This window comes from Rhodnius prolixus, unplaced genomic scaffold (genome assembly GCF_049639745.1).
Source record: "Rhodnius prolixus isolate KJV_2025 unplaced genomic scaffold, Rpr scaffold_1, whole genome shotgun sequence".
NCBI lineage: Eukaryota > Metazoa > Arthropoda > Insecta > Hemiptera > Reduviidae > Rhodnius > Rhodnius prolixus.
In genome coordinates, this window is record NW_027411581.1 from 35778767 (window position 1) to 35806188 (window position 27422).

The window sequence follows — 27422 nt, forward strand, 5'->3', positions numbered from 1 at the left end:
CATCTCGAAGACGAAGCAGTAGCGATAAATACAGCCAAGTCTTTATTCGAGAAACCTAATTTAAGGAACGACCTTGCATTCATTTCTGACAATTGCGTATTTCTTGCACAAGCCATTACCCAACTTGAGTCCCAAAATGTTCGACTGACAGAAAACGTGTCCAACGTTAAAAAAGTCATCGAAAAGGTGGAAGGAATACCTGGGAGTAAGGGAGATGTGATCAGATCAAAACTGGTAGAAGTACTGAGCAAGAACAAAGGGTGGGAGACCATCTGCCAGATTTCTGATATTATCAGTGGAACAGAAGTCACCTCAGAACATCGTGTACCCTTTACAACCAACGAGATAACTTCTTTCAGCAAGGCACCTACAACATCTGTAGATGTTGAACGATCTTTTAGTCCATCTTACGCCCAGATCGTCGTCACTTTACGTTCCAACATTTGAAATTTCATGTAGTTGCAAACAATTTCGAAGAGTGAAGTTTTCAAAATTGAAAATTTAACACATCTTTTTATAAATAGTAAAAATGTTCTTTGTTGTATAAATCATTATAACTTGTACAAACAAATTATTTTGTTCCTAATAAATTATTATAAATTGTAAAAATGTTCTTTTCTTGCCCCCCCCCCAAAAAAATTCCATTTTTATAAAAAAAAAATGTCCATTTTACTTAAATATTACAGAAAATATTTTAAGAAAATCACATATTTTCCACATAATTGACGAAAATAAATGCATATTTTAATTAAATATTTGGCATTTTTAAATACATAAAAATCCGTTCCTTAGTTATAACTGTTCTTATGGGAAGAGATAGATTCTTATAATGTGAGATTTGAGTTTATTTCTGTAATATTGTATCCATGGCGGAAGTCTGTACTGCATAAGTACAGGAATCGATGAACGAGTTTTTGGAATCGATTCCGACGCTGGAGTTGATTCAAATCCAATTATTCCAGAGGCGGACTCGTATAGCCCAACACTTGTCAACTCTAACCCACCGCGGCCCAATGGATCTGTTATGACTCCCACCAATCAGACTCTTTATTCTGGAGAGCGGCTCTTGATTTACCGGGTACCCACACCAAAAAAACCTTATTTTGGTCAATGATTTGTGTCAGGGCTCCCAGAAAGTCCCATACCAGCCTTGAGTAAACCTGATAAGAAGTTATAGCTCATAGAGCATCCTGGATGTCCAAGAAAATCACGATTCTAGACTTAAATATTCCTCTTCTAACACTCTAGGCAACACGAAACTTAATTGCAGCTAGCTCAGCCTAAAGAACTTTAGCTAAATTGCCTAGGCTAAGCGAAAAGCTATATTGAGGTTGGGCGCTGTACACTCCAGCTCCTACGCCCGCCCCGTCAGGATAAATTTTGGATACGTTTATGCTAATGTTACCAGTTATCTTTAGAGGCAGGTGATAAGAAAATATTTTTTTCAATTACATTCATCAAATAAATTTAGATTTATAAGTTTCTAAATGTGGGCACGGTATTTTCTGAAATTGTTCTTATTCTTGTTGTTAACTTTTTTGTAAACCACGTAGCACTTAAACGCGTGAACTGATTTTCTTAATGCTCGTATATTATATTGTAACGAAGTAGACCTGGGGAGAAAAGAAAGGCCTAGATTGTTCTAGGGGTTGAGCGACCAAAGTCGGTAACAGGCCACCACTGTGTAAACAAAAAGCCGGTCTCTACCTGCGCCGGAGAAGAAAGGGGCTAGATTGTTCCAGGAGTTTAGTGACCGTAGCCTGTAACGGTCCACCCTTGTGTAAAAGCCTGCTAAGAAAGAGGCCGCAGTTGGGGTGGTGACAGTATGTGTTTTCCCCAGCCAGTGATTGACAGGTAGGAGTGAGACAGACGGAGTTGGAGTGAAACAGTGAGTAGGAGGAGGGCGGCCCCAGCTGAGGTGGTGGCAGTATGTGTTTTCCAGCCAATGAGCGGCAGGTTGGAGTGAGACAGACGGAGTTGGAGCGAGACAGAGAGCTGGAAGAGGGCGGCCCCAGTTGGGGTGGTGGCAGTATGTGTTTTCCTCAGCCAGTGAGCGGAAGGGGGGCGTGAGAAAGACGGAGTGGGGCAGTCGCAGTTAAAAGGAGGCAGACACAGCTGGAGAAGTCAGTTTTTAGTCAAGTTCTGAGTTAGTTTTGAGTAGTTAGTCTTTGAGTTAGTTTTGGAGAGACACTTTGGAAGTGATAGTTTTTGAGAGAATCAGTGTTGCGGAGTGCTTCGGAGTTAGCCAGTTAGGCGGTTAGTCAGTTAGTGAGTAGAGCTGTGTTAGTGCAGCTGAAACTATTGCAAGTAACAGTAAACTGCTGTGACTGTTGTGAATGGTAACTGTAATGAATAGCGTTAGTTGCTAGTAAATGTTAATGTGTTAATAAATCAGACTACTTACAAATTTAGCGCGTTTTATTATTTATCAAACCCACATATTATTAAATTAACTAGTGGCAGGAACTAGTTGTAGCTGTGAAGTTTTTAGTAAAAGGACAAAAACTTAACAATATGTTATATATACATATTGTAACGAAGTTGACCTGGGCGGAGAAGAAAGGCCTAGATTGTTCTAGAGGTTGAACGACCAAAGTCAGTAACAGGCCGCCACTGCATAAACAAAAGGGCGGTATCTACCTGTGGCAGAGAAGAAAGGCCTAGATTGTTCTAGGGGTTAAGCGACCAAAGTCGGTATCAGGCCACCACTGTGTAGACAAAAGGGCTGGTCTTTACCTGAACTAGAAAAAAAAAGGGCTAGATTGTTCAAGGAGTTAGTGACCTGTGTAAAAGCCAGCTAAGAGAAAGGCCCCAGCTGAGGTGGTGGCAGTATGTTTTCTCCAGCCAATGAACGTCAGGAGGGCGTGGAAACTTATGCTCAGAGAGTTGGAGGAGGGCAGTCCCAGTTGGAGGGAGGCACGCAGTTAAAAGGAGGCAGACACAGCTGGAGAAGTCAGTTTTTAGGAGTTTTTAATCAAGTTTTAAGGAGTTCTTAACGAGTTGTTAATCAGTTAGTTTTGGAGTTAGTCTTGGAGAGTCAGTGTTGAGACATAGTTAGAGAGAGTCAGTGTTGTGGAGTGCTTCAGTGGTAGCTGGTTGGGCAATTAGTCAGTTGATGAGTAGAGCTGTGTTAGTGCAGCTGAGACTAGTGCAATTCGGTGCAGTGCGGACCAGGGGTCAGTCGTGGTCAGTTTTGTGGCGTTACGTAGTGAGTAAGTAACAGTAAACTGTTGTGACTGTTGTAAATGGTGACTGTAATGAATAGCGTTAGTTGCTAGGAAATGTTCATGTTAGTTAATGTTAATGTGTGAATAAATCAGGTTATTACTTACAACTTTAGCGAGTTTTATTATTTAATCAAACCCACATATTATTAAAGTAACTAGTGGCAGGCACTAGTTGTGTAAGTAAAGTTTTTTGGAAAAACTTTACAATATACAGGGTGAACCAGTAAGTACATTGTCCATAGGCCTACTGTACATCTAAAGTGGAGTTCAATGACGTATTGGCCAACTTCATATTTTCCACTGTTCTTGAGTGACGTCACTTTCAATTTTTTTTTTAATTATTACTTTTTGCAATAAAAATGTTATTACTCAGAAAGTTTTAGTCCGAATTCGATTCTGATGACACGGATAGAAAGGCAGAAAAATTTATACATGACTTCTTAAACTGAAAGATTTTGTTACTTAAATTTTGTTTTTAATGAACGAATAGATAAATGTAACTTTAAAAATAATAGATAAGTTGTTTTCCACAAAATACCGACATCTTCAAAAGTCTATTATGAAAAGTATCACATTTAGTTTAAAGGTTTTCAAGCATTCAGAATAAACAATGCTTTCATAATAACCTGTGGATACTGGAAGAATAAAAGTAATCGATTTTTTTAAGAAAACTCATTAGGCCCTTATGTGAACATTATCAGACCTAGGTGCTCTGGCACTTTTTATAAAAGTTTCCTTGTTTAATGGGCTTTCAAACGGTATATCATTTTCCAGGATTCCTTTTATCTTCGTATGAGAAATTACGTTTGTTTTGCAAGAAAACGTGTTCACGAGCACTCACCAATGCTAGTTATCAAGTTGTTTAATTCATTGAAAACTCTTTTAGATGCACCAGTAGTCAATTTTTAAAGTAGAATGTCTTAAAATAAGGAAGTCCAAGGTTACAAATTGCACTTAAAAAATTTAAAAAAAAAAAAGGGGTTGTTAAGGTATATTCACATTATTTTCTTTTTCAACAGGGTAGTTGTGTGTGAAATTGTAATTTGGAGTAAATACAAACTATATGAATTTTCTTTTATAAAAATAGTATTTGTTTAAAATATTTCATAACATTTTCTCAAATATTTCAGAGATCAGATTTTTTTTTTTATTGTGTTTTATTGGTTTACGTAAAAGGTTTTTCCAACAGTATTTGAACGGGAATTTAAGTGATGAGGAAAATATTATAAATTGACTTAACAATATTACATATAACAGCTACAGATTCACAATCTATATTGGTACACTGTGGCAGCACTAAAATTAAGAGCATTTGCATTAAACGTATAAAATAAATAGAATTAAGAGGTAAATAAATAGCAAAGAAAAAATAAAAATAAATAAACAATCGATTATTTCTTAGATCAATTAGTGAATTTTATAAAAAATAAAAGTTAATGCCTTGAAAGATTGTTTTTGTTTTTAGTTTGTATGTTTTCATCCTTTAAAAAGCGTTTTTTCTTTTGGATACTTATTTTTTGTTAATGGTAATAATGAATTTCTGTTCAGGTACTACTTTAACTTCATATAGTAATAATGATAATTGAATATTTTATTTTAGAGATTAGAGATTTTGCAGTGTTTTATTTTTTTTTTAATATAAATATTGTAACTATCAACTCTTTCCAAGGAGAAAGTGTACTTAAGAGGCAACTAAATATATTCTATTATAAGTAGAGGAAGAAGTAGAAGAGTATGAATAAGAAAAAGAAGAAGGAAAAGGAGAAGAAAAATAAGAGGAAGAAGAAGAGGAAAAATAAGAAAGAAAAAAGGAGGAAGAAGAAAGAGAAGTAGAGGAAGACAAAGAGGAAGAAGAAGAAGAATAAATAGAAGAAGAAGAAGTAGTAGTAGAAGAAGAAGAAAAAGAGGTCGATGAAGAGGAGAAAGGAGAAGCAAAAAAGAAGGAAGAAGAAGAAAAAATAGAAGAAGAAGAGAAAGAAAATGAAGAAGAAGAAGAGGAGAAAGGAGAAGAAGTAGAAGTAGGGGAAAAGAAACAGGAAGATGAAGAAAAAGAAGCGGAAATAGAAAAAGAGGAAGAAGAAATAGAAAAAGAATTAGAAGAAGAAGAGGAGCAATAAGAAGGAAGAAAAGAGGTGGATGAGAAGAACAGGAGGGAGAAGAAGTTGAGGAAGAAAAAGTAGAAGAAGAGGAAGAGAAAGAGTAAAAAGAAGCGGAAAAGGAAGATGAAAGAGAGAAAGAAAAAGAAGTAGAAGAAAGGGAGATGAAGAAAACAATATGAGGAAGAAGAGGAAGATGAAGTGGAGATGGAAGAAGAAGAGGAAGAGGAGAAGAAGAAGAAGTAGAAGTAGGGGAAAAGAAACAGGAAGATGAAGAAAAAGAAGCGGAAATAGAAAAAGAGGAGGAAGAAATACAAAAAGAATTAGAAGAAGAAGAGGAGTAATAAGAAGGAAGAAAAGAGGTGGATGAGAAGAACAGGAGGAAGAAGAAGTAGAGGAAGAGGAATAGGAAGAAAGAGAAGAGGAAGAGAAAGAGTAAGAAGAAGCGGAAAAGGAAGATGAAAGAGAGAAAGAAAAAGAAGTAGAAGAAAGGGAAGAAAAAGAGGAAGATGAAGAAAAAAATATGAGGAAGAAGAGGAAGATGAAGTGGAGATGGAAGAAGAAGAGGAAGAGGAGAAGAAGGAGTAGTAGAAGAAGAAGAAGAAGATGAAGAGGAGGAAGGAGAAGAAGTAGAAGAAGAAGAAAAAACGGGAAGAAGAAGAAAAGGAAGAATAGGAGGAGGGGAAGAAGAAAAAGTAGAAGAAGGAGAGAAAGAAAATGAAGAAGAAGAAGAAGAAGAAGAGGAGGAAGGAGAAGAAGTAGAAGTAGGGGAAAAGAAACAGGAAGATGAAGAAAAAGAAGCGGAAGTAGAAAAAGAGGATGAAGAAATAGAAGAAGAATTAGAAGAAGAAGAGGAGTAATAAGAAGGAAGTAAAGAGGTGGATGAGAAGAACAGGAGAAAGAAGAAGTAGAGGAAGAAAAAGTAGAAGAAGAAGTACAAGAAGAGGAATAGGAAGAAAGAGAGGAGGACGAGAAAGAGTAAGATTAAGAAAAAAAAGAAGAGGAAGATGAAGAAGGGAAAGAAGAAGAAAAACACGGAGAAGAAGAAGAAATAGAAGAGGAAGAAGAAAAGAACGGTTGGTTTCGTCTTAATTTGCTGTGATTAGTTTCTGCCAGTGTGTCGTTTAACCAACCGGTTCGAAGTTGTTTGGTCTGATTTTTAATTTCATTTGCCATGAGTGACATTAATCTGTAGGTTTTATTTTTTCTTAAGTATAAAGCCTGAGCTGAGCGAGGACGGTCAAATAAAAGTATTCTATTTATTATTACATTAAGTTACATTCCAAAGTTCAAAAGTAGAAAATGAATCAAGTACATTGCAGAATGTAAAGATTTACATTAACTTTAAGAAACGAAAACAGACTTACTTAATATTGTCCACATGATTGATGTTTAAATCAAAGTATGAATTATTTTTTAAATCTCACTTGCGAAAAAAAAATAAAGAAACTCTATACTTCAATGGTTAAATGTTGTCTCTATGACAATAAGTATTTTTAAATAAATATTTCTCCTAATCTCCAATGCCACCAAGATTGAAATAAAATTCATTCATTCAGCTATTTCCTACCGGGAGTAGTGTACTTTTTTCCAACAACATACTTCAAATAAATTCCGATTTAAAAGTTGCTGGAAGTGGGCATTAACGGTGGGCTAAAGTTAGGAATAGACACCTGGAGGCGTGACCTACTTTTCAATTATTTAATTTTTAACCTAGTAGAAACCATGTGATGGTTATTTTGAATTTGGTGATTACAATTTCACATATGGTGTGAACATATGGTTTCGTTTTAATTTGCTGTTATTAGTTTCTACCAGTGTGTCGTTTAACCAACCGGTTTGACCTTGTTTGGTTTGATTTTAAATTTCATTTGCCATGAGTGACATTAATCTGCAGGTTTTATTTTTTCTAAAGCATAAAGCCTGAGCGAGGATGGTCAAATGAAAGATTTGGGATGTAGGCGATTTATCGGCATTGATGATATACATCTTTTATGTTTTTTCCATGACGCAACATTACGTAGATAGATTCTAGTAGGGTGGTTTTAAAGGCCTACGCCACCGCGGCCTAATGGATCTATTATGGCTCCCACCAATCAGACTCTTTATTCTGGAGAGCGGCTCTTGATTTACCGGGTACCCACACCAGAAAAACCTTATTTTGGTCACTGATTTCTGTCAGGACCGGTAGGCTGCAAGGGAGTCCGGCAAAGCGTGAGTAAGCTCATTTTAACCACTTTTAAAAAGATTAAAAATTATATTATCGTTATTATTACTATTATTGTTTATTTTATATACTATTATATTAACTGCTATTCTAAAGTTGACAAGCTGAAAATGAATGAAGTACACTGTAAAAGGTAAAGACAGGGAGTGAAAGATAAGTTAAGATTTAAACCTTATTTAAAAAACGAAAACAGGCTTACTTAATATTGTCCACATGATTGTTGATTGAAACTCAGTTATATGGATTATATTTCTAAATGTTTTCTTGCAAAAATACAAAAAACAGTACACTTAGTGTAAACGTCACTATGACAATAACGATATTTTATAATAACTATTACGAGTTTATTTCCAATGCCTCCTAGATTAAATACAAAATTCATTCATTCAGCCGTCTTCTCTCAGAAGTGTAATGTTTTGCAACACAATCAAATAAATTCCGATTTAAAAGTTGTTTAAAGTGGGCAAAAACAGTTTTCTGAAATAGTTCTTGTATTGTTAATTTTGTTTTTCTTTTGTAAAGAACGTAGCACTTAAACGCGTGAACCGATTGTCACAATGTGGAATTTTAAGTAGTTGGGCTTTTTGTAAACCTTATCCCAATTTTGATAAGGGGAGGAAAAAGTGCTCATACTGTTAATTCTTTTCTGCTTTTGTCATGCAAATCTTTTCTATATTTTTCTTTTTGGGGTGTTTGTCCCTGATTTCAGTATTTTTTTTTTTAGAGGAATTGGAAAGAGTGATTTTTTTTGGGTTAAGCAAAGAAAGTGCTGCGGTGTTACTTTTTGTTTGTATCATACGAGCGATGGTTATAACTAGGGAACGGATTCGTATGTATTTACATATTTTTTTCTAGTCAATTTACAGACGTTTTTCAACTAGAAGTATTCATACTGACACTTTTTAAGCCGTTTGAGTCTACTTTTATTTCACATATTTCCACATATTTGGACGTTATCGCATATTTATACATATTTGATTAAAATAAATAAATATTTCTACATATTTAATCAAAATATATACATATTTTTTCATATATTTCATTTTGGGCATATTTTCATAATTGGGAGGTGGTTGACAGGAATTGTGAACCACAGACTGTAGGGCTGTGAATCACAGTGGGTACAATGGTTATTGTAATTTACACAGAATGCTGCTAAACAATGACGGGCACTTGTTAGTTCTTTGAAGTTGTCTGACGTTTTCTGTTCTTTCAACTCGTTCGTTGAAGTGTCCAATTCATTTCGTTCGGTCACTTAATGTATTCTTTTTTGGGTGAAATGCCACGAACATCGGCCTCAAACAACTGGTTGCTAAATATCTTCCCGAGTTTCCAGCACCTATATTGGGAAAAAAATGCCTGACGAGAGCACTCTGCGGATACAATCTTTCATCTAATCACAATAGAGATCTTCTAACAGTAGCCACTCATCCTGTATGTATTAATTGCAGTCCTATTGTTACTCCTGGAGTGTTTTACCAAAACAAACTGGACCTAAAAGACCATTGAAAACTAGAGAGCAAATATCCATGTGCATCAACTGATGCACTTCATGACTTGACTTATGCAGTACAGACTTCCGCCATGGATACAATATTACACAAATCAACTCAAATCTCACATTATAACAATCTACCTCTTCCCATAAGAACAGTTATAAGGTAAGGAACGGATTTTTATGTATTTAAAAATGCCAAATATTTAATTAAAATATGCATTTGTTTTTGTCAATTATAACCATCGCTCGTTTGACACAAAACAAAAAATAACGACACCGCACTTTCTCTGCTTAACCCCAAAAAATCACTCATTCATACCAGTCAATCATTCATATCCTTTAACAACCTTATTTCCTTTCCATTTCATTTCCCCATCTGGCAGGGTAACTTCAACCTCCCAGTGGTCCTGCTAGATATTAACAAAACTGCTTTGCTTTAAATATTGTACTTGAGTAAAGCTATTTTTATTTGATAACTTTTACAACTATTAAATGTTATATATCTTTTTAAACTGTTGCAAATTACGACATGTAGTTTTGTTATTAACTGATGAAGTTAAGTTCTAATAAAATATTTAATAAATTGCATGATATTTGCTGAAAGGCATATTATACATGTACGGTAACTGGAATTGATGAACGAGTTTTTGGAATCGATTCCGACCCTGGAGTTGATTCAAATCCAATTATTCCAGAGGCGGGCTCGTATAGCCCAACTCTTGCCAACTCTAACCCACCAACACTATGAACGTGAGAAAGCTTTCCCCCTCTCAATCTTACATCTTACAGAATGACAATATTCTTTCTTTCTTTTGGATCAATGATCTATCACCCAAAAGCTATGTACAAAAATTGTACACTCGTCTTTACAACTTTTCTAACATTTTTATTGAAATTATCGTTGCATAAATTCAAGGAAAGTCACAAACATTGTAAAAAATAAACGTCAAATGATTTGATTTCAAAAAAACACCTTTTGCACTTTTTTTAAACAATGGCATCAAGATTACTACCGTGATGATCAAATCTTTGATGTAAGACAAAAAGGGTAATTTGGGTGTAGGTGGAAAGTTCTGACCAAACGGCAGGTTTAGTTGTCTTCCTTTTGTTCCAGGTTTCGGAAGTAAATTTTAGAAAGATGGCTAGCTGACTGGAGCAGGATTTGAAGTTGACCTTGTCTTCTTTTAAAAAAAGTTGGATTTCCTTTATTTTTATTTTTTTACTAAATTCTTTTTATTATTATTATTATTAATTGTTTATTTATTTTGCAACTGTATGCAGTACAATAAGCAAATGAGATGAGTGATAAGGGATTACACAAATACACATGCACGAATATATATATATATATATCCATACATGCATGTGCGCCAAGGGCGTGATTGGAGTGAACGACGACCATCCAGTGATGGAAGCCGTTAGTTCGCCAGATTGGCAAGCTTATACAGCAACCATCCTAGGAGGTCGGCGTTGTGTTGAGATAGTCGCGTGGCCGCCGCCGCTTTAGTTTGCGTTGAGGATTAGAAGAAAGTGTTGTGGTAGACTTGTTTTGGATCAGAGGGTTGTAGTGACTGTGTAGATTTGAATGGAGTTTTGTGTAACGAGATTGGGCTATTTCAGAAACGAGAGGAATATTGAGATCAGAGTGTATAGTATGATTGTAGACGAAGAAGGGAGCGCTAACTATTGTTCTGAGAATTTTAGACTGTAAGGTTTGAAGTCGGTTGATGTTCGATTTTTTGGCGTTTCCGTAGAGCTGTGTTCCGTACGTCCATATTGGGGCGGTATATAGTGATCGTTTGTTTGTCAGGGTCAGTTTTGATCGTTTGTCGTGTAGCCTTTTCAACATTTTATACCTCAGATTAAGGTCAGTTCGTTTGAGTCTCGTGCGAGGGTTCCATGTTAGCCGTTTGTCAAGATGTAGTCCGAGATATTGTACTTGGTTAGAAATTGGTATAGAAGTATTGTGGAAGGAGAGAGAAGGGAGAGTTTTCTTATATAAGGTGAATACTATGTATTTAGATTTCAATTCATTCACTTTGATTCTCCACTTTTGCAGCCTAGGCTCTAGAATATGGAGGTGTGATTGTAGTGCACGGCATGCTATAACAGGATCTAGATGAGGAGAAAGAATTGCTGTGTTGTCGGCGAATGTGATAGTAATTGTAGTCAGGAGAGTTGGTAAGTCAGCAGTATAGAGAATATAAATTTTTTTTTTTATTTACAAAATACAAAAGTACAAAAAAAAACACAAAAATAAAGAAAATTAAACAGTATTAATAGGCATGGCTAACGCCGTCTGCCAGAGTTTGCTAGACATTGAAATAACAAATTATCTCAACAAAATAAACAAGATTAACTCAATTAATGTCAAAGTAAAAGAAAAAATTAATTGTTTCACAATAAAAAATTATTACTCTGTGAAAGATTTTTGAAAAGACTGAGGGACAATGTGTTAGACTTTCCTAGGTAATTTGGGAGAGCAACACAAATAAAATAAAATAACAAATTGAAGGAAAGGGAAGGGTGGGGGACGCCACCAACACCCAGAATACCTTCACTTAAAAAGAACAAATATATTTTTATTCTCAATTTGGTAAAAGTACAAAGAAAATACCATAAGGTCTAGATCATGATTACTTATTACAACTTACAGTTCAGAACCCTATAACCATACATATAGCTCACATTAGCACGTGCTTGGCCTTTTATGCTCTACAATTTAAACACTGTTGGGAATGACACAGGAAGACGATGGCAATGAATTTCAATATTACAGTCAGATACAGAACTCTTGGCAGGGAGAGATACTTCGGCGTTTGCGGGGCCACATGGCTTGACTTGGCTGCAACCGTCGTACAAAGTGACACAGACTTAGGATCCTGTGAGAAGCCCCAAGGGCAACTGGCTCGAGCTCCCAGGCACACGCTGAAGCCCCCTCTCCGTTGACTTCTCCAGTGCTGCCAACCGGACAATGCTGCGCTATTAGCACCAACAGATAAATTATATGCCGGGGGGCCGCACATCCCTTCGAGGATCGAACACTCTGCTCAATAAAATTAAATACAGGATTTTAAATAAAGAATAGTGTAAATAAAACATATGTGATCTTTACTGGGAGGTAAATAATTTAAATAAGAGATTAAATACAAGAAAAATAGAAATAATTTGAAGTTATATGAAGTGCTTAAAATATAAATAAGGAAGTGAAAATATTAGTAAATAAATGATCTTTATAACTTAAGTTATAAACATGAGAAGTATCAGGAGGTCAAGTCTTTCCTCAAAACCATAGCCCTACGAGTATATTCAAGCAAAGGTTTACACGACTTGGAGGATAACATCTGCACTATGTCACTCCCTTGAAGAGTGGCACTACCAAGGAAACATTTTCTCAAATCACTTAGAGCGGGACATTCTACTAAAAAGTGATGAAGATTTTCTTTACTGAAAAAACACATATTACATAATTCCTCCTGATAATCCCTCTCTATACAAGGAACCGAATTTAGCTTTAAAAGTTCACCCTTAATTTTCAGCAATAGACTCAAATCAGACAAATTCATATTAACATCAAAGTGAGGCGCGCAAAATCTTCTGGGCTCCTCCTCAACCTCCATAAGAGCTCTATACAATAGAAACTGTTCAGAACTCTTTGCACGACTAAGAGAATCTGCGATGTAAGACGATTTTATTGCTGAAAGCAGATCATCGAGCTGCCCACGCCATAATAGCTTATTCGTCAGTTGAGAGTCAAAGTTGACCGCATACCTTTGGCACAGTAAGACCCAAGACGAGAACCACGAAATCCTCTGTCGTACCACCTCCAGAGCCACCACCTTGGGCAAACGATGAGAAGGGAGATCCAAAGTACGAAGGCAATAATTTATATGAAGCCTCAGAGTATGCAAAAACACTGGATCTAGAGAGGTCTCAATATGGAGCATGAAGTTGGGAGTAAAGGCTGGAAGAAGAAATATTTTTTTGATAAAATAACGCTGAAATTTTTCCAGCAATTCGAACCTTTCATGACCCCAAACTTGGGCGCCAAAACAGGCAATAGAACGGGATACAGACTTGAAGACCTGAAACTTAACATGAATTGGAACTTCATTTTGCGAAATTAACTTAGTCCAAACTGTATTAATACCAAGTTTTGCGGTAGAGATTTTTTCTTTAAGATGTTCTTGAAAAGAGAGCTGACTAGATAATGTAACTCCCAAATATTTGTATCTTTTTACCCTTTCAATTACCTTATCTTTATACTGCCAACGTTCCCGTGCCGCCAAACGACCTCCCTTTCGAAACACTAAAACTTTGGACTTACTGAGATTAAGGGATAAATTCCATTGATCACAGTAGCTCTCTAATATATTTATATTTCTCTGTAGGAGGAGGGGGGTGTCTGCTATTAGGACAATGTCGTCGGCATACATTAAAACATTTATTTTGGTATCACCAACTCGAACTCCACCCTCAAGGAACAGAGGTAAATCGTCTATAAATACCGAAAACATAATAGGGCTAAGCAAGCAACCCTGCCTGACTCCACTACTTACAGGGAAAAATTCTGATACTCCATCTCTTCCTATTACTGCAGACTGAGAAGCTAGATACAAATTTTGCAGTATTTTAATAAACTTAGTGGAGACACCTAAATTATAAAGTTTATAAAATAAAGACGGTTGGTGTACACAGTCAAAGGCGGCTTTGAAGTCCACAAAAAAGCAATATAGCTTTTTCTTGGGTTGTGAAAACGTTAGTTTAATAAGATTAACTAAGATAAAAAGGTTGTCTATTGTGGAGTAACCACGCCTAAAGCCAGCTTGACATTCTGTTAATAAATTGTACCTGGTAATGAACGATTCAAACCGCCTTAACAACAGTCCAGAAAAAATTTTGGATATAGAATCCAGAAACGATATTCCTCTATAGTTAGACACATCGTTGACATCTCCATGTTTATACAACGGCAAAATAAGGGACCTAGCAAAAGAAGGAGGCACTGACCCAGTCTCGAATATATAGTTGTACAGCGACAGCAATTTTTGATGAAAGGAGGAAGGAGCATTTTTATAAAATTCATAGCTGATCCTGTCATATCCTGGGGCCTTATTGTCCTTTAGGTTAGCTAAGACCATGTCCAACTCTTCATTAGAAAAAGGTGCATCCAAAATTAAGTTGCTTAAACAAGGCTCAGCATACAAGGTTGGTGAAGGATGAGGGACAGGATTCAGTAACGATCGGAAATGGGCAGCCCACTCACTCAGAGCGATATCATTATTAACTTTAAAATTTGCACCCCTAATGTGATTAATCAAATGCCATAACTGCTTAGTATCTTTGACTGATTTCAATTGATAATTTATAGAAGCATAAAATTCATTTTTCTTTTCCTTACACAACAACTTAAAGTTCGCTTTCGCTTTACAGTAAGCTTCCTTGGCAAGAGTGGAGTTAGTTTTACGATATAAGTTTAACAAATTAAATACTTTCCTTCTTTCTCGAAAACAGCAAAATTCAAACCAAGGTTTGCGTCTAATTGACTGTATATTTATTCGAGAACTATGTAAGGGATAGGCTTTTTGAATTAAACTCGTTAAAGAGTTAACAAATCCCTGGGTGTCATTTGAAGATTCAACAAGATTTAGGGTGAGATTCTTCAGAGAATTTTTATAGGAATCTAAGCTGGCATTATGCCAAAACAATCTGGAGCATAGCGGAAGAACTGTACCCTTACTTTTACACTTATAACTCAGCGATATGCTACAGGTTATAGGGAGGCGATCAGAAAAGGTTTCGCATTGAACTGAAAAAGAAGTAACCACAGGAATAAGTTCTAAGGAAACACAACAAAAGTCAATCACTGAGCTCCCCATACCCCCCACAAATGTAAATTCCCCTTCCGCATCCCCTGGAAATCTACCATTCAGAAAAATTAAGCCTAAACTATCACATAAGTCCAACAGCTTATGACCTTTATTATTACATATTAAATCTTTAGAATTTCGAGCGCGGCTGCAGTAAATATTATCAATAAGTAATTCATCAGGCAGTAGCTGTTGATCTGCGATCCGCGCGTTAAAATCCCCAATCAGCATGACCGAGACATTTGGAGAATCTTCAAGATAATGTGATAAATTAACAAAATCCTCATCCCAAGTTGCACAACCTAAGTAAATGGGAATTATAACAAAATTCCGATCCGGACACTTAACACATATTATTACTCCATTTTCTAATTTAGAAAAACAAATAAAATCCGAAGAAAATGTTTTTTTAATTCCATACAACGCCCCTCCACTTGCTCGTCCCTTATTAAAGGACTTAAAAGCAGGAACCCAACTCAAATTATACTCGCAGAAAAATCGGCTGTAAGACGAACACTTGCCCTCCAACAAGAATGTTTCAAACAGAAAAAAGATATCATAATTCTTTACAAAATTTAAAAATAAATCATTATTCACTTTGTTTTTCAAACCAGCAATGTTATATGATAACACTTTAATACAATTTAAAAAAGTACCTGTCTTGATTGGGGAAAACTTCTGGCAGACGGTGTTCTCTCAGGATAATCTTGGAAGATCTGCCATCCCGCAGTGTTGAGGTTGTTGAGCAGAAGAAAAATAGTCCTTAGGAAGAGAATTAGAGCGCAGAGCGTTAACAAATTGAGATAAATCCAAATTCAAAAGGTCATTTAACTTCTTAAGACCATCCTCGCCAGAATAAGAGCGAAGCCCGGTTATATCACACCAGTTAAACTTGTGCCCTTGTAAGATTAGAGTATCTGCCCTCATTGTCATCCTTAAACTTGGCTTTATTCTTGAAATTTCTTTCTTCAAAAGCAGAAGCTTTGATCTCTTCTTCCTCACACTTTCTGGAAAATCTTGATGCACTGTAAAGCCAGTATTTTTTAGCATTTTTAGTTTTCCCATGATAGCTGTTTTGTCTTGATGGCGCAAGAAATTCCCCAATAAAGGTTTGTTCGCAGCATCTCTGGGACCTAGAGGAAATACATTTATACAGTTAGGATTTATTTCTACCTTTAAAATTTCATGGCAGAAATCAACAACAGTTTTATTAAACTCGTTGTCGGAACTTTTTAATCCCCGGAATATCAGGTTATTCGAACGAAATTTCAGTTCTAAGTCCTCCACAAGTTTTTCATTTCTCAGGTTAGCTTTTTTTTAGAGTTTCAATGTCATTACGTAAACACCTATTTTCTTCTTTAAGAGAATTTAGTTCCTCTAATATAGGTTGAATATCTTCTTTAGTTGCCAAAGATGGCAAAATTGACAGTTTTTCGTTCATCTCTGATATAAGATTCATTAGTTGACTCGATGAGCGACTGTCAGCTTCACAATTACCCGAAGTAGAGCTCATTGTATCTTCGAGAAGAAAAGGCTTCTTACTAACACTTCGATTCAGCTCAGGAGAACTTCTAGTTCTCTTAATACCTTCCTGACGTGAAGCCTTAGGAGAAAAGTATTCCTCTAGTTTCTTGGGCGGCATGCAATTTATGTTGATAATTATAATAATAGAAAATATCCGGTTGAATGAATGAAGTGCTCAAATTATTTCTCTGTTTTAATTCCGCTGTAATTTAGAGTAGAATGAAAAGTAAATTGATGTTTGTAAATAATTGCTGTAAATAGTGCAAAATAGATAAGATATTGTATATCAGTGGTTAAAGCCAAATTAGCAATAATATTTTTGTATACAACTCAGGGCACTATGAAAGGTCGTGGTCCGTACGTGTGTAAGAATAAAGAATATTTACAAATATAAATATAATAAATTTCCCCACTAGCACTAGGCCACACCTACAATCCAGTAGTTATATAGCACTATTAACAAACTTCACAAATAATTAACAGCGTAAAACTAAAAAACTACTCGTTAAATTTTTCTGAAAATCTAGTATGTTATTTAGTAGACTGAGATTTAACTGTAAGCTAAATTTCACTTTAATAGCAACACTAGAACTTATAAAATTTGATAAAAAAGCAAGAGCCGATCTTTACTGTACTAACGTTCTAAACAAACTCTAGAGAATATAAAGTAAGGGGGTAAAGTAAGCTTCCTTGAGGATAAGAGAAGAAGAAGAACCTTGTTTGACTTGGGAGAAACGGTCGGAGAGATAAGACTTAAGAATGAGGTAAAAGGTAGAAGACAGTAGGCGTTTGAGATTATAAAGCAGTCCCGTGTGCCGTACCCTGTCGAATGCCTGAGATATGTCAAGGAAGACAACACTGTTATATTCTACTCTAATAAGGGCAACACTGCTTTAATTCAAGGGAAGTAGCGATTACATTCACCACTCGATGTGCCTAGAGAACAGTCGAGTGGCAACTCCGAAAACCGAACTGATGGTCAGGAATGATATTTAAAGGGGCTATTTCAGTTTGGAGGCGGAGTAGTAGAAGTTTTTCGAGGACTTTCCCCAGGATGGGTAGAAGGCTGATGGGTCGGTAAGAGCTTGGGATATGAGAAGGTTTATTTGCTTTAGGGATCATTGTTACAGAAGAGAATTTGTAGAGAATAGGAAAGTAAGTGGTTCGAAGTACAGCATTATAAAGAATAGTTAGAAATACTATTGCTTTCCTGGAGAGCTGTAGCAGGATTTTAGCAGTAATCAGATTATAGCCCGGACTTTTCTTTATGGGAAGACAGATGATTACGTCCATGATGCCTTTAGGAGTGAATGGCTTGTGATGAGGTGAAAGTTGTAGAGGGAGGTCCAGTTCTTTGAGAATATTTTCTGTATGTTGTAAGTCTTGTACGTCGTGATGAGGAGTGAAGACTGAAGAAAGATGTTCGGCAAAGTATTGGGCTCTCTATTCGTCGGATTTAGCCCAAGAATTGTCCGGGCGTCTTAGTGGGTGAAAAGATTTTCTATATTTAAGAATTCTTTTGGTTGCTGTCCACAGGGAGTTGTCTTCAGTTGTGAGTGATTGCGTATAAACAGAGAATTGGTCGTTAAAATAATCCCTTAGTTTTGTTGTCTGTTCTCTAGTGAGTTGGTTAAACAGTCATTTGTGAGAGGGTTATCTGGTGCGATGCCAAAGAGCACTTGCGCGACGTTTGCGCGTTATCAGTTCTCTCAAGTGTAGAGGTAGATTTAGAGGTAATGGTGCAGTTCTGTTGGGTGAAGACCGTTGAGTAGAATGCCTAATACTTTGCAGAATAGCGGCAGTCAAGTATGCCACGTTATCGTCTAGTTGTGGAGTTTTTAAGGACACATTTAAGTTCAGTTTTTCGTCAAGAGTTTCTCGAAATAAGTCCCAGTATACAGCTCCGTTTATTAGGGTTTGTCGTGGAACAGCTTGTTTTGGGTGAATGTCAAGGGTTAGAATGACGGGGTTATGATCTGACGACAAGTCATTTAATGTGTGTATATAAGTGTGTAAAGAGGTAATATTAGAACAGATGAAGTCAAGGAGATCAGGTCTTTTGCGAGAAGAAGTTGGCCAGTAAGTCGGTTGAGAAGGGGATAAGGAAGTATAACTATTTTGATTGAGAATAGTCCTAAGAGATCGACCTCTCGGATTTGCCACCCGGCTGCCCCAACTCGGATGCTTAGCGTTGTAATCGCCACCACATATGAAACGAGACTAAACTCTAATTATAAATTACGGCAACTATTATTTTTTAAATAAAAATATCATTAATTTTTAAACAAATGATAAACAATTATTTCGCTTAGCAATAATGAAATATTTGTAAAGAAAGGAATTCCACTCAAACTTTTTTTTATAAATGATGAAATACACTTATCGTTAAGAATGAAGGATCCAGTAGATCTCATTGTTAATGGTGAGCTGAATTAACTAAACTCCAACAATTTCTCTTACTGTAATTCCCAATGGGTCTAAATTTAATATTTTCGTCAAACTGGGAATTTTAAAACACATGAAATTCTTGCTGGTGTTATCTTGCTTGTAAGATTGCACGTCATGCCGAAAGGACAATTTAGTTTAGAGAGAAACACCCCATCGCAACACAAATCTGCCCTTAAACAATTTTTCTTTTTTTTAAATATTAAAATAAATTTATTAGATCATAGTGTATTCACGAAGTTTAGAGATAATTGCAGGTACCAATTGCGAAAACTATCTCGGGAAAGTGACAAATTCATTAAGGGGATTTCGCGGTCCAGGAATTTCCTTTAAATACCAACATAGTTCAACCTTCAATCTTAGCCGTTTACTTGAACTTTCTAAATAGCAATGGGAAAACTGCAAAATGAGATCCTCCACCTAGCGCATGCTGTCGAGTGCATAAGAATATATAATATTTATTATTAACATTTTTAATTACTATATATTTAAATATGGAGGGTTACATTGCAAAAGCAAATCAAAATCACTTTAATATTGATAATTTTATAGGGGCTTCGCCCTCACAACCTTATTTTCTGCCCCACACCCCTCCATGGTTTAGATATTAACCTTTAATTTCACTGCATTCCGCAAACCAATTGTGACGCAATACATGAGTTGGAAACATAATTTATACCAACTATTATAAGGAAAAAAAAACAGAAATAACTCACATTATTAATGGCAATCTCCATCATTAGGCTTGTGCACTTTAGCTACTCCCTGCAGGAATGCACTCATAATTCGCCACTTGAAGAATGACTCTTGCGCTTCACGTTCCAACCACCATCCTCACAAAAACCCAAAACTTTCTCCTGACCATCCTCACTCAGGTTACACTCGTGCTTTAGGAAAAATAAAACCTGCAGATCAGTGTCATTCATGGCTAATGAAGTTAAAAAACAAACCAAAGTGCGCGACACACTTGCGAGAACTAATCACAGTAAATTAAAACGAAACCAATAATTGTTCTTAACCATGTGACGTTTAAAACAAAAACAAAACAAAAAGCGCTTTAATCAAATGGTTAAATTCAAAATAACTATCATTTGGTTATTAAAAATTAAACTGTTAAAATGTAGGTCACGACTATTTTCAACTTTTCTCACTTTAATGCGTTAAACTTCCTTTAAGTATAGTCAAACTGGGGCTTCGCCCACGGCTGCCCGCAGTAATCCCTAACTATTCTGAGGAGGCCTCTAGCCTTTAACCCACCAAAGCCACACTGGGCTTTTAAATAACACAAAACATAAGAATAGATCAAGGCTATCTAGCCGTACTGATAGAATTGAGGACTTGAAGGCCAAGAAATATCGGACTTGGTTTGGTTCTCAAACTTTGCCATCTAATTTATTTAGTATAAAAATAAGAGAAATTTTTGAAAAAGATCTTCTTCTAAATTTTCCTTTATTTAAAAAACAATTGAATATAAGCTATCTTGTTGAGGACATTAAGGAATAAAAGATTTAATAAGAAAAGATTGTTGAAGCGCACGCATTTCCCGAACAAGGCATATGATTTATAGCTGCAGTTACTATTTAGACCTATTTGGTCATAAGGCATTGAAGTGTGGGGATGACTAAAAGTTTCAATTTTCTGGCGCATCTAGTCGTTACAGTCAAAAATAATTCGAAAGATTCTTAATGCTACATTTTTTCTTCGCATCCTGACAAGCCATAATGATCTCGAAATTCATTTCGCCAAAGATCTTGCGGAAACACGTTTTCTCAAATTTCATTCCTCTACAGCAACTCACACTAATCGAACCCTTATCTTCTTCCGCAATACCAAGGTTTCCTCCAAAAGATTGAAGACAATATAGCCTCGCGATCTACTCTTATCGTGAGAGCATATAATTAGTGTTAACGATAATGGAACGACACCACCGGCCCTTTTCCTCTCAAATAATCCAGATATTGTACTGTCATGAACCGAATGTTTTATTAGTTAATTGGTAGTTGGACGTTAAGCCCCGCCTGCAAAAATATGCGATTACTTTACTTTTTACTAGTTGCTGCAACAATTGCAACAGTAGTAAATTTCAAGAAATTTCAAGAATAAAATAGCTAGGAAAAAGTGGGAAGAACCGTTAGAGGCCAAAGTAATAATGGAGCGAAAACTCTTTCGCCACAACCAGGCCGTTGAAATGCTTGGGCGCAGTATTGGAACTTCTAAGAATGAGAGGAAATACAATTATGAAAAGATTCACTGGCGCTAAAAAAGAAATAAAGGTGAAGTGAGCTTTGATAGAGGTGAAGATGTCTGGCTACATAAAGTAATTATAGTGAACCAATTAATTGGGCGCAAGATACCGTTGAAGAAATTTTAGGAAACAGAAGATATCCAGGAAACGAAGAGGGTGCAGGAAGGATGGAGAAGCAGCTTGCAGATCAAATACTGATGAGAGTGAGGTGCAAGCAGAATAGCTATTAGGCCCAAGAGGTGGAGGAGGTGGAGTTTACATGAAAGAGACGGAGGCAGTTATTGAATCTCGAAAAGGGAAATGTAATAAAGAGGGTCCTTTGTTTCAACATTGAGTAAATTCATTAGTGCATCAAGTTTGAAACTCTCAACAGAATAAATTGTACAGACGAGAGTTAACTTCTAACTTTTGTTTTTTTATAATAAGTTGCTTTAGGAAAGAGCCGGTAGAAAACATCTTAAAATAAATAACGCTTAATTCAAGAGGATTTTTATTAATATTCTATTTTTTACTTTAAGTTATATATTTAATTGAATTTAAAAAAGCGTGTCTGACTTTTAATCACTTTTAAGTGCTCCATGATAAAAGAAAGGTTGAGATTTTACTACAGAAGTTAAAAAGTGCATTTCCAGATGTCGCATCCAACAGGGCGATGTCTACCTTGCAGCTACATCCTTAAAATTTACTTTCTTTGGGTTTTATTTCTTTATTTGTGGAGCCGATAAGTTGATTTTGTAGCTGACTGTAGTGGACAGTTGAATTTGACGTTCATTAATAATATAAGAGGTATCAAACAAAGTGAGAAATACAGAAGAGGTAAGAGGAGGTCTTCGTGCAAAATTAAAGTTACCTTGTATTATCCTCCCCTTTTTGAAAATAACCTTCTCGTAGAAGAGAAATTGAATAAAAGATGTTTAGGATTGGTATACACTTGCTGTTTTTTTTTTTTTTTTTTTTTTAGAGCCGTTATGTTATGTTACGCAAGATCCCGGGCTCGAATCCATCGGCTAGCCTTTAGATTTCAGCAATTCAATACAATTAAATATTGAACAATTTAGGAAAAAGTGTTCCAGACTATCTGGTTCTTCCAATGAACATAATGTATATTCCTTACCAGGCTCAAATGTATATTTTTAGCCATTTTTATATTTTATTTTATTTATCTGCGTACATTAATTCATACATACATACATACATCATTCGAAATTGTCTACGGGGACAATCCCCATACAATTTTTACAATGTGTGTAGTTCTGTTATAATAATTAGAAGAATAAAAATAAATTAAAGATCAACTTAAAATAGAATAACAAATGAAATGTAAATCTTTTGTAATGGAAAATAATAATTTACCCTTTGGTAACATAAACAATATTAACTAAATTACATAAATTTGTTGAAATTTTGCCTCCTCCTAGACGAACATAGATAGATTTAGAGCTTAGAAGAGAAAAGATTTAAAGATACATAACTATTTTTGAGTTAATTATTTAAGTTAATTACTATTTTCCAAGTTTGATTTTAATTATTTTATACATAAATATTTATTATTATTATTTTCATTATCAGTAATTTTGTTGATCTATGAATTATTAAGGCTCTTAATTTGAGTACTTTACTCACATAGGTACAAATTAATTTTAGAACAGGTGCAGTTTTAGGATTAAGTAATTTGTCCGTCCAGTTCTCCTCGTTGTTGAAGTTATAAAGTTCTCTGATTGGCTGATACATGGGGCATTTGAGAAAAATATGATGCAAGTCTTCACTTTTCTTTAATTTGCAAAGTTTACATTGAAACAGTGGATTAATATTATGTACAGTATCCTGGTCAGTAATTTTAATAATGCATTTGCTAGAAGTGCGGAGTTGTGCTATTAATCTGGTGTAGAAGATAGGTTGGTTGAGAGCTAGGTAAGGTTGAAATGTCAGGTTAGAGTTAAATATTGAACGATAATAAGGACTAAAAGTGGAATTAAATAAATAATTTTGGTCTATTGCAGTTAAGTAGTTCTGGTATCTGTCTAAAATTTGGGGTATGATAGTTTTTAAATGAACCCAATCCTCAACAAAAATTATCTCGGCAAAATCTATTTTATTTAACAATTCTTTTAATTGAAGAACCCAATCATAGTTTAAGTTTGAACAACTAACTATTAAAGACCTTAATTTTTGTAAACAGATTTTGGGGTACCTATAATTTTCCATTTGTAAGATATTTAAGAGCCAGCTCAAACATAATTTTAAAATATAATAGCTAATATGAAGTTGGCCAGTTTCTAACCTAATCACGAAATTCGGAGTACCCCTAGAAAGGTGGAGGTGTCGTTTATAAAAATTTAAATTGGCTTTTTCCAGAGTTTCAGCATACCTAAGACCCCAGACTTGAATACAATACATTAATGTGCTCGACACTATGGCCTCATTCAATCTCTTTTTTGAATCCCATGAGCAATTGGGTTATGATTAACAGATTTTTTGTAGAAAAGTTTAACAGCTTTCCAGAAAGATTTAGATTGTTTACAATCGGACAAGAGACTAATAACATTTTCTTTATGTTGAATCTTTTTTAATTTAATAAGATTTCTATAGCGATGTTTTTCAGATATGTAGCTACATATCTAGCTAGCTTTACTGATTTTATCGAACTTATGTTTAACACAATTTTTTAAAAGTTTTTCTACTTCTTTCTTTTTATTTTTGCAGTGGACGTCAAACCACGGTTTATTATTTAAAGAGAGCAGATTGTTTTTACTTGTATTATAGCGTCTCATGTTGAGGTTCGTTGAAACTGTATTAACAGTTTGGTGAAAGTTTTTAAATAAAGAGTCAATGTCCATGTTTGTAAAATTTGCAGACACAGTTGATGACGATTGCATCATATTTTTATAAATAAATTCTAAGTTGGGGTTCCAATTTAATGTAGCTAAAGGTAATACATTTCTTTGTTTAAAATTCCTTGTATTTTGTACTGGTAACTTGCAGCTCAAAATGAGTGAGAAATGGTCGGACATGCTAATCTTGCAAGTAATATTTAGATCGAATACAATATCTAAGTATTGCGAATTACACCAGATTAAATCAGGGGTACTATTACCTAAATGGCTAACAAAAGAAAAACTCCCTTCCATGTCACTAGGCAGTCTGCCGTTCAACAAGACCATAGAGTGTTGTTCCATGAATTCAACCAGATCTCTACCTCTACTATTCATAACAGAATCTAATGAGTTACGAAAGTAATCAAGAGAAGTACCCTCAACTAATTCTTCTGGGATTTCATTCAATTGCCCCACTCTACAGTTAAAATCCCCACCTATTATAATGGGGCAATCCTTGGAGTGATGCAAGATTTTTATAAGTACAGAATCTAAGTTTTCCAAAATAACAGTTAACTCCTCTGAAGGTTTGAAATAGACAGATCCCAAAATAAACATGTAATTTTTAAATTTAATTTCTACAAAGATCCATTCTTTTGCCAAGTCAATCAGAAGAACATTAAACAATTTTTTATCTGTAAACAAAAACAAGCCTTCACTACCTCTACCTTTAGTTTTTTCTCTAATTGCGGGACTGAATAGGACATTAAAATCAGAAAAATTAGAGGGCAATTTAGTTGGGTTGTTTAATAAGTGGGTTTCCGAAATACATATTATATTCGTTTTGGAATATAAATCTGGCATCTCCAAAAAATTATAATACCCATTCACATTCCAAAACAATAATTTCACTTCACTGAACTCACGAACAAACTCACCAACGTTTCCTTTCCCCCTCTCTCATCGCTCGTCGGTTCTTCTCACTTTTGGTTGATAAAAAATGACGCATTGAGCCCTGACGAGTAACTCTTTTTGACTTCCTAGAAATTACACTTGAACTGCCTGAGAGGTCACTATCTAAATCACCACCAGTAGAAGACTCGTCACTGCGGTGGAAAGCTAAAAGATCCTTCCAGGACGTATTAGCAGCTTGTTGTTTCTGAACCAAACGTACTTCAGAATTCCATCTTTTTGTAGAATTTTTGCTTTTTTAAACAGTTCATGATAATAAGGAGACATACATTCGTTAATATAAATAGGCTTTATACCAGTAACTGAAAACAATGATTTAGCGAGCTTTTGTTTACTTTAGGATTTCAGCTGCATAAAATGAATACGGTCACGATGACTAACAAATTTCAGAAAAATAGGCGAGGCTGTAAAACCTTCTTTTGGGTTTAATCTATAGCAATACTCAATTTTTTGCTTATTATATTCAAAGCCAATACAGTTGCATATAGATTCAATTACAAAATATACATTTTCTGATAAATTTAATGGAATATTAATTATTTTTAAAATTCCATATCTGCTAAATTGAATGTTTTCATTTAACAGTGTATTCGAATTGTCGATATTACTTTTTAACTTATGCTTTTCGTTATTTAGATGCTGTATTTGTTTATTACAAATCTGTATTTTTTGATCAAACGATTCGCGCATTTTATTAACTTCATCTTTAATGCTGTTAACAGAGTATGTTTCGTTTCATTTGTAGACAGTGTATTATTAATATTAGTAATTTCTTGTCCGATTACCTTCAATTCATCCATTAGAGCTTTAAACATATCAGTACCCCACCACTGCTACCGCCTTCGCCTGTGTTTGTTTTGCTAGCCGACTTTGTTGCCATCTTAAAGAGACCAAACTTCAAGTTTACACCAATAAATTGTTAAATTTGCACTAACTTTATTGTGAATTTTCACAAATAACGATCAAAGTACAGAAGCTGGTAAATTTTCCACTTCACAGAATTGTAGAAAAAGTTCTACTGAACACTTTGAACTAAAAATTATGCTTTAATTTTGAAAATAAATAAATAAAAAATTAAAATAATCAATAGCATTAAAAATATGACTGCACTGTTCAGAGGATAGAACTAAAGTCGAGAACTTTTTGGAAGCTAAGCGTATTTGTGCTACAGTTTTTAACTTTACAAAATTTAGATTCAAATTAAGGTATGAGTGCATGATGGAGAGGGGAGGTAAGACATTTCTGAAGTGAATGTTATATGATGAGTTCAAAGCGTTTACTTTGACAATTATTATTATATTTCTCTTGGATACTTTTAAAATTACTACAGAGAGTTTCCGGATCCTGTAACTGCCACATGTCTTGGGCACCGATCTCAACTAACATATAATATAGATGAGCCGCCCAGTTAAAGAGGAGTTCTTGTTTTTCCATCAAGTCCCTTAACCTTGCAAAACATACTCTTGGAAGAGAATCCAAAGGCGAAACTAACAACTTGTACCACCACTTTAAAACCCTTTTGAAAATTGTACATTTCAAAGGAAGCTGACAAGATTCTAATCTCACATATATATCAGGAGTATGTACAGGCAGATTTAGTAGCAATTTAAAAAAAATTATTCTAGTGAATTTTCACAACAGTACTTATACAAAATATTAAGACTAACTTGTGCGTCCCTCCATGACGGCGCTAGAATGACATCTTCATAAAGCAGCATTAACAATTTCTTATTAGTTTTGATATTAACTCCACGGGCTCCATTGTTTGCGAAAAATTCGATTATATCGCTCAAGTATAAGGAAAATAATAACGGGCTCAGTATCTCTCCTTGTCAAACGCCTTCTGTAATATTTATCTCTTTAGATCTTGAGTCACCTTCCACAACGGCCATTGTTGCCTGTTCATAGACTTTTTTAATAACTCAGATAAATTTAGAACTTATACCTAATTTTAGCAGTTTCTCCCACAATTTTGCATGACAGACAGAATCGAAAGCTCTTCGTAAATCAATAAAGATCCCGTACATCTGTCCGCCTGCTGCTCGCAGTTGAATATTGACCACAGAACTTAAAATGAAAAGCGGAGGGCAAAATCTGGGGCTCATTGTTAAATCCGGCGGATCGTGTTCCCACAAACCTTCCACGTAGGACAGAGGTGGCGTTGTTTCTGATGAAAACGGGCCATGACTATTTACAGTCCCATTTACACCGCATTGGTGTTGCTGGATCACCAATATGCCCGTTATGCAGATTAGAAATGATGACTGCCTCGCATTTAGACGACTGCATATCTCTGCAGGATGTACGAAGCAGCAACTGCTGCAAATCTGATTTATACTGGGCTGCACGCAGTCGCATGGCCGGAGTAGCCAGCGACCATGGCGTAGGATATAGGATATACAGCCTTTATTCCGACGGAAGCCTAATTGTTCATCAGGTATTATATTACACAAATCGGTCCACTTGGAAAGCCTAGTATTTAGAATGAAAGTAAATATTTTTGTG

The 27422-nt window shown here is 35.3% G+C and overlaps 1 protein-coding gene across 1 annotated transcript in view; it reads right to left on the reverse strand.

Annotated features, from left to right (window-relative positions):
* The window catches only part of LOC141448278 (uncharacterized), a 54144-nt gene extending 34245 nt beyond the window's left edge, over positions 1–19899 (reverse strand). Inside the window, exon 1 of the mRNA XM_074116562.1 lies at positions 19604–19899. The gene's annotated coding sequence lies outside the window, so the exon portion shown is untranslated. The remainder of the gene's footprint in view (positions 1–19603) is intronic.
* Positions 19900–27422: the final 7523 nt, after the last annotated feature.